This window comes from Ursus americanus, chromosome 7 (genome assembly GCF_024610735.1).
Source record: "Ursus americanus isolate L20-20 chromosome 7, mUrsAme1.1.p, whole genome shotgun sequence".
Taxonomy (NCBI): domain Eukaryota; kingdom Metazoa; phylum Chordata; class Mammalia; order Carnivora; family Ursidae; genus Ursus; species Ursus americanus.
In genome coordinates, this window is record NC_142133.1 from 21,521,431 (window position 1) to 21,529,401 (window position 7,971).

Here is a 7,971-nt window from a genome sequence, read left to right on the forward strand (position 1 = left end):
CTCAGCATGTAAGACAAGGGTCTCACACTCTACATCCTTTGGGACAATGTAGGTGGTGGTGGGATGGTTATTGCTGTCACTGTTGTATTAATAGTAAATCAGAATCAGACATCCAGTCGTCCAGATGATACCACTTCCCTTGAGGCCCTCTTAAGAGTTTGAGGTTTAACTTTTCTCTCACACTTCATGTCCCTTGGAGCCTATAGTTAGAGGACATGTTGTTACTAAGTACTGCTATGGACTTAACACAATCCAAGTTTCTTCTCGTGTAAAATCCAACCTCATGATCAAACACAGCAAATATTCAGTAACCCAGGATCCTTGCATTTACCCAGTCATCATGTCCCAGGGCCTGGGAGTCCTCCAGGGAGCCTCTGCATTCATGAAGCAGACCAGGGGAGACAGAGAATGGAGCATTGCATGGGAAGGTTTTTATGGGACCAGCTTGGAAGTACTGAGTGTACTTCCATCCTCGTGCTCTTCACCAGAACTGCATTGCATGACTACACAGCAGGACAGGGAAAGCTAAGGAATGTAGTTTGTGTGCCCAGGAAGAAGCCCTAATGACACTGGTGCATATTTAGGTAGTGTTTGCCCTAGCAAATCCCCTCCCAGACCATTTGTCATCCTTCTCCCTTGAGAGAAGTCCTTAGCTTCACATTTTCTCACATTCCTACAGACCTTCCAGGAGCTCCCCTTCATTGACCAATGAATGTTGCACCTATTTATGGTCTTCCCCCCAACTTCCATACCATTCTTGATGCCTTCAGTGTCTCTATGAAGGAGCCATTCAACACCTTGGCCTGTTTCTTGGCCTCCTCACTTCTAGTAAGCTTTTCTTTCTGTCACACCTCTACTCCCCAATCCTGTGACAATAACTAAACCATATGCAGTAATTTCAAGTGTCTGACTCCTTGACCACCCTCTTCTACCCTTCCAGCACACTGACCTGACTATTCCCAGGTCAAGACTGCTTGACTTCCTCAACAACCACCAATCCCCTGACACCAACACTGTTAGCCACTCTCATCCGCCTACCTCCTCTTTTGGTTTCCCAGCTTAGAGTCTAAATAATCACTCCCTTAAAAGGGACAATTCCCTTAGGCCCACCCGTTCTACTCCATTCATTGTCGTCACTTGCAAAGACTCCAAATCTGGCTGAAGCTGCACCAGCTACCTACCCCATGCTTGCTCAATTAGCTCAATTTTATCTTCACAAATATTCCAAGTTCTCCCTCTCCCAGAAAAAAAATGGTTTATTACATTTTCCCAACCCCTTGAAGGTGGGCTAAGCCAAGGTTTAGCAAACTACAGCCCACAAGAGCCAATTCCAGTTCAATGCGTGTTTGTATACAGTTCTATTGACACACAGCCACACTCATTAGTTAACAAAGTGTGTGTGGCTTCAATGCCACCACAGAATTGAGGAGTTGTGACAGTAAATTATGCTTTGTGGAACATACAGTTTCTATCTGGCCCTTCACAGAGGGGGGGGAAAAATTAACCAACTCCTTTTTTAGATTCTCATGTTCAAGGTCACCTGAGTTTTAATGGCCATAAAAAGGGCTATGCACTTAAAAGTTTATTAAAATTCTTAAAATGCTTGAATTAAAGCAGTAATATTCAGTTGTCCATAAAAATAATTGATAGAGACCCTGATAGCACAATATAATATGATGGAGTTTTAAGTGTTTACACAGGTTTGGTTGTTTTGTCTTTACAGAATTTTAAACCGACATCCCACTGGAACTGGCAGGTCTGTAATGCAGAGGGTGGGTCAATACCACTGGCTCCGTTTCAGGTAAGAAGAGAACAGAGGCATGGAGATTCAATGATACCCCATCAAACAGCTGTACATGGGTTGAGACAAAACCCCCAGTTTCTGGCTCCTAGCCAGCCGGTGCATGCTCATTCAACCGTGCTGCCTCTCCAGAGAGGGTACCTGCCCTCCCGCAGACACTAGGTCCTCTGTCCCCAGCGTCACTCCCACTGCAGGTCTCCGTACTCAGAAAAAGCAGACTCCCAGCAGAGGCCCGCATACCACCTGCAGGCACATTGCCCAGAGCCTGGAGCAAAGGTCTACACCCAACAGGGGAGTCACCAGCACACCAGGCTCCCCATCAGTTTTCTGTATGGAAAGGTAAAAGGTCATGGTGAAGGGGGTGGGGGGGATAGCAGGAATTACTGCTTTCTCTGAAGAGAGCTCCTGGGAACTGGGAAAAGGAGGGTAAACTGCCGTCAGTTTGTCTCCCTTCCTGCCGTATTGTCACACATTCTCACACACACACCTTCCTCCAAAGTGGAAGAAAAGCTCCACTTGGTTGTTCATAGCTCATGTAGTACAACTTCAGTTAAGAAGTTGCTTTGGGGGCGCCTGGGTGGCTCCCTCAGTTAAGCAGTGGACGCTCGGTTTCGGCTCAGGTCACGATCTCAGGGTTGTGAGATGGAGCTCCGCATCGGGCTCCGAGCCAGACATGGACCTTGCTGCACATTCTCTCCCTCCCCCTCTGCCCCTCACTCAACTCACATGCTCTCTCATTTAAAAAAAAAAAAAAAAAAAAAAAAACCACCAAAAATCAAACAACAAAAAACACATACCAAACAAAACAAACAAACAAAAAAAAAAAAAACCTAATTGCCTTGAAAGTGAACAGAACTGGGATTATGTGACTGTGTGTAAGAGACAGAGCCCTTATGTTGGTAGACGAAACACTGACCGCGCAGGCCTTCCATGGAAGGTCATTTACCCTCCCCTAAATCTGGCCCCACAGCCAGCCAACCAGCCTCGCCAAACGCCCACCAGGCCTCCTACTTTCTAGAATGAACAGTGCTCACAGCGCCTCCCAGGTCCACCACCCTCCTCCGCGGCCACGTGTGATGCTGCCCTTCTCTCAGCTCACTGATCCGAATCCAGCGTTTGCGCTCATCGCATGCGTTGAAGACACTCCAGGGAGAGTCTCTGCCTGTGTAAATAAATGAACAGCGAAGTCGTAACCCCACGCGTCACTTTCCCATCATGACAAATGCACACTGAGAGCACAGCTCCCCACACACCAGCGGCAGGTCTCCCAGACTGTCTCCCTCCACAGACTTTGCCCCTGTATGTTCTCCCCCTCAAGGTCCAAACCCTTTATCACAAACACCAAGCTGCCCCTCAGGGCATCAAGTTATCTAGGAAATTATTCCCCAAGGCTAGGCTAGACCGTCCCTTCAAAGTGTTCTTAAACAACTAGAGGAGGGACTAAATATTCGTTTCCTGGGAAAAGTTCCTGTTAGCACACTGAAATGGATTTGCAATAAACTCTATGTCAAACTAAAATCAAAATACACTAATTATGTGAACAGAGTATCTAAATTCCTCTCTTATCTGTGTCCTTCCATCCAACCTACCAAGGTGTCTAAGTCCTTTGAGAGCAGAAACCAGGTCTTATTTTAGTATCATCTCCAGTCCCCAGCACTGAGCACCAACACTGAAGGGACCCTCAATACTGGTTTAATTAGTACTGTTACATTGCAGAAGGGCTTGGGTGTGTATTGCCTTTATGCAATTTTCTTACGCAATTGCACCTGAAGCTTACATGCTCTAGGGCCAAAATGCAGTATTAGGTAGGTTTTATCTAAATCGATCATCCTGCCCAAAGTCCAATTTACAATAATACTTTCATCCTATCTTGAACACTTCTAGCAGTAGCAATCATACTTAAAATATTCCACCAAGAAATAGGTTGACAACTTTTCAGTTTTGCAGTGTGTGGTTTTTTTTTTTCTTTTGAATACAGGACATAGCTGAAAATAGAGCCCTTTTTATACTGCAGAACTGGATTTTGACTCACCTAGACTGGCTGTCCAGCCATGCTAGCAGGCAATTCTAATTATTATTCTCGTGTGGAACCTATGAGGGCACAGTCACCACAAGCTTGAGAGTGGTCAGCCCAGACCACAAAGCAGCTCACAAGCCAGTCTGCAAATGAAATAAAATTCTCACTGGTTGTGGGGTGGACGGTTTCCATACTGAAAGGCACTTTATTTCCGAGATATTCTGTATAGATGGCATTGCTAGGACACTACCTTTGTCCTTGAAGTGAGGTTCTTTTTCCAGAAGCACCACTTAGCACTGCTGAGCTACATGAAAAACCTGATGTGTCAATGCCACTAATATCTCATAAATGGGCAGGTCTTATAAATGAACAGGATTTAAGCCACAGATTAAACATTAATAACAATGCATAAACGAGACACAGAGGAGGACACACTAGCTAGACACCCTTACATTTGTTTTCCATGCATTCTTCAATAAGATTCCAAATCCCCCAAAGCACAGACACTTTAGAATAAATCAAAAAAAGAAAAAAAAATACTGCATACATTTTCACACCTTCCTAAGAGGTAGGACAGTGTTTAAGTCTGACTGGTTTTTATTATGTTATTCCTGGTCTACTTTAATAGGAAGGATTTCAGTCTGATCGAATTCAAAAACTACATTGCACCTTCTCTCTCCCTATCTTCGTTCATCCCCGTAATGACTAGGAGTTAGAAAACATGCCAGAAAAGCGCTCTTTGTGTGATCAGAGTGTTACTTGCTACTTCAAGTAGTTAACAGGTTCTTTCAATGAAACTGGCTGTTTCTAATTCTCTTGATGCTCCCAGAAAACTATCATCCAGAACAGAAAATCACCGGTTTTCTCATTACACTAAGTATTTCTGTGATGCTGTAGGTCAAAGAAAAATCTAGAATTAAATATATTTCCGGAGATATTTTCAATCCTTTCAAGCACATGTTACATACGTTATAGATAAAACTCCTTCTGGGCCGTGTCTCTGGCAATAAATTAGTGGCTTCTTGTGCGTAAGCACGTGTGGAAAGCAAGCTGGTACAATGACCTCTGTGGAACTTTTAATCAAATCTTGCACAAAAACAAGGCTCCAGAGGTCATCTTTCTTTCTTCTCAAAGAAGAGAGTCAGCTCTGTTTCAGTTAGTATTTCAATCTCAGAAAACACTGGCAGAAAGCCACAGAATCAAAAAAAGAAATTTTAAGGCCTTTGCCAATTCCAGAAAGAAAAAAGAAAGAAAAGAAAAATGGAAGTTGGTAATTAAAGATTAAAAATATCCTGGAATCTTAATGTGACAGTATAAACAGGCCTCATGATACCATGGCAACATTCTCTCTTCTTTAATGAAATTGATTAATTAGCCTGTGAGCTTGCAAAATGTCAGAGCAAAAGGATCGAGAATATCTCTCTCCACAGCTAACGCCTCACCTCACCTCTTTCTTCCCGAGCTTGTCAGTCGGAAACACTAGAGGTCGATCTGTGGAAAAAATCTCCAACTACAGCTCTGTTTTAAATGCATGAGGAATGCGGAGGCTTCGATAGCACGCATTCCAAATCAGCTCCCAAGATGCAGAGAGGAGACTGTCTCCAATACATAAAGCTCAACTGAAAAACCCCATTTGACTGGGGCACCAGCAGAAGGAGAGAATTGGGGAAGTAGTTTTGCAAATTGAACCAGCTAGAAACAGATACATCACTGTGTGTCTGTGCGTATGATATACCTGTGAAGGAAAGAGATCGTTTCCACAATCCATACATGCAGATTTCATGTTATAGCCCGATCTCACATGTATATGTTAAGATAATAGATGTAAATATATTAGCATATTTTTACATGTATTATAAATCTCTCGTCATTACTAAGCAGAGGACCAAATACACTAGATATTCCTGCTCCTTCAGGGCAAAGAAGGTCATATTCTTTTTTGGAAGCAGAAGGACTGTCTTTGCTTTAAAACCAAGCCTAGTAAAAGTGAATAGAGACAGACTGTTGGCCACCTTATTTCAGTAGTATTGTCCCACTCACTTAAAAAACCCCTCCAGGGGCACCTGGCTGGCTCAGTTGGTTAAGCAACCGACTCTTGGTTTCAGCTCAGGTCATGATCTCAGAGTCATGAGATCAAGCCCCACATAGGGCTCCATGCTCAGCAGGAGTCTGCTGGAGATTCTCCCTTTCTTTCTCCCTCTGCCCCCCCCCACTCCTGCGCCCACTCGCTCTCTCTAAATAAATCTTTTAAAAAATTGATTTAAAAAAAAATTTAAACCCTCCACACACACACCTGTCTACTCTATGGGGGCCAGAAATTCCTACCATGACATCCATGTTGCTCAGCCTCGGACTATCAGCACTTTGAGCCAGGTTATTTGTTGTCGGAGGTGTTCTGTGCATTGAAGGAAGTTTGGCAGCATCCGACAACGGCGTCTACCCATGAAATGCCAACAGCATCCCAGTCCTGACAACCAAAATCATCCCCAGACATTGCCAGGGTCCCTGAGTTTGTGGAGGAAGGAGTGAGGTGGGGGAGAGGGCAAAATCCCCCTCCACTAACAGCAACCACATTAGAATAATCCCTGAATAAGAAGAGAACAAAAGAGTAGAGAACTATCGTTCCAGAAATTTACAAAGATCACCCAAATGAGAACAGAAGCTATGTATGCAGAACTTGCTATGGCAAAAGCGTCAGCTGCCATCACTTACGATTGGCAGAGATTCAAAGGTACGCAAGAGAGTGGAAATGCCTTACAGCGGGGGAAAAAAATAAAAGGAAAGGCTTCAGGATGGTCTTTTTCGAGATTATTGGTAAAGGGAAGCTGGAGACAGGGCATTTTCGTGAGTAGTTTGGGAAGCACACTTGGCTTTCTTGGTTGGTCCTGAATTGGAAAGGAGAACAAAAAACAGGAAAGCTGGGGATCACGGACCAAGTCGGCTCTCATCGTTGAGCTGTAGCACCCGCCACAGTACCTGGTGGCATTTGTCCTCATTCCCTGTTGCTGCTCTAACAGAGGACCACAAACTCAGTGGCTCGCGGCAGTACAGTTGTATCACCTCAGTTTTGTACGCTGCACTCGTACCTCCGCGGGCTGCAAACAAGTGTCAGCAAGCCGGTGTGCCTTTCGGAGACTCTAGGGGAGAATCCATCTTCTTACCTTTCTCAGCTTCCGGAGGCTGCTCCCGCTCCTTCACCAACAGACCCCTTCCTCCACCGTCGGAGCCAGAAACATGACTTCCCTTTGCTGAAGCTTCAGTGGTCACATCTCCTGCTGACTCTCCTTTTCTCTCTCTCTCTCATCTGATTTTAAGTACCTTGTGATTACATTGGGCCCACCTGGATAACCCAGGGTAATCTCCCCATTGTAAGGTCAGCTTTTTAGCAACCTTCATTTATTGATTACTCCATCCAAAACCTCAATTCCTCTTTCTCATCTAGCGTTAATACATTCGTAGTTTCCAGAGATTAGGACGTGGACATCTTTGTGGGCCATTATTCTTCCAACCAGAGCATTCAATAAGCAAAGCGTGGTCTCCGGACCAGCAGCAGCAGTATCACCTTGGAACTTGTTAGAAATGCAAATTGTGGGGGCCTGCCCCAGACCTACTAATCCAGAACCTCCGTGAGTGGGTCTCAGCAACCCGTAGTTTAACAAGCCCCCCAGGTGATCCTGATGCTAACTCAAGTTTGAAAAACACTGGTCTATACTCCACACCCTCTTTCCTCACTCTAAAAGTATGTGTGGCCTTAGGACACCACAGAAAATTCTTTAGAAATATACTATTTACCAAAACAATGTTCTCAAAACATTAATTCTAATTATATCACTCCTTTACTATACTTCCTCAATGCATCCCCTCCCAGTTCTCTAGGGACAGAGTCCAAAAGCCTCAGCGTGGCATAAAGGCCTCCTCATCACCTCACCTTGGCATGTTTCTCCAAGCCTCATCTCTCTCTCCCCCGCCCTCACTAATCCTGCCAGCTGCAGCTCTGGGCTTGTTCCTGTCTTTGTTGTTCTTGTCTTGACACATGCTGTTCCCTCCGCCTGGAAAGTTCAGTCTTTTCCTGGCAAACTCGGCCTCTTCCTTCATAAAGTTACCTTCCCCAAGAAATTGCCCTGACCTCCCAGGAAATTGGGGGTTGCACCTC

The 7,971-nt window shown here is 44.7% G+C and overlaps 1 long non-coding RNA gene across 1 annotated transcript; it reads right to left on the reverse strand.

Annotated features, from left to right (window-relative positions):
- Positions 1–2,566: 2,566 nt before the first annotated feature.
- Positions 2,567–7,078, reverse strand: LOC148109639 (uncharacterized). The gene is made up of 3 exons (XR_015725073.1): positions 6,980–7,078; positions 3,834–3,961; positions 2,567–2,963 (listed from the first exon to the last, which is right to left on the reverse strand). It is a non-coding gene; the product is annotated as an uncharacterized LOC148109639 (long non-coding RNA).
- Positions 7,079–7,971: the final 893 nt, after the last annotated feature.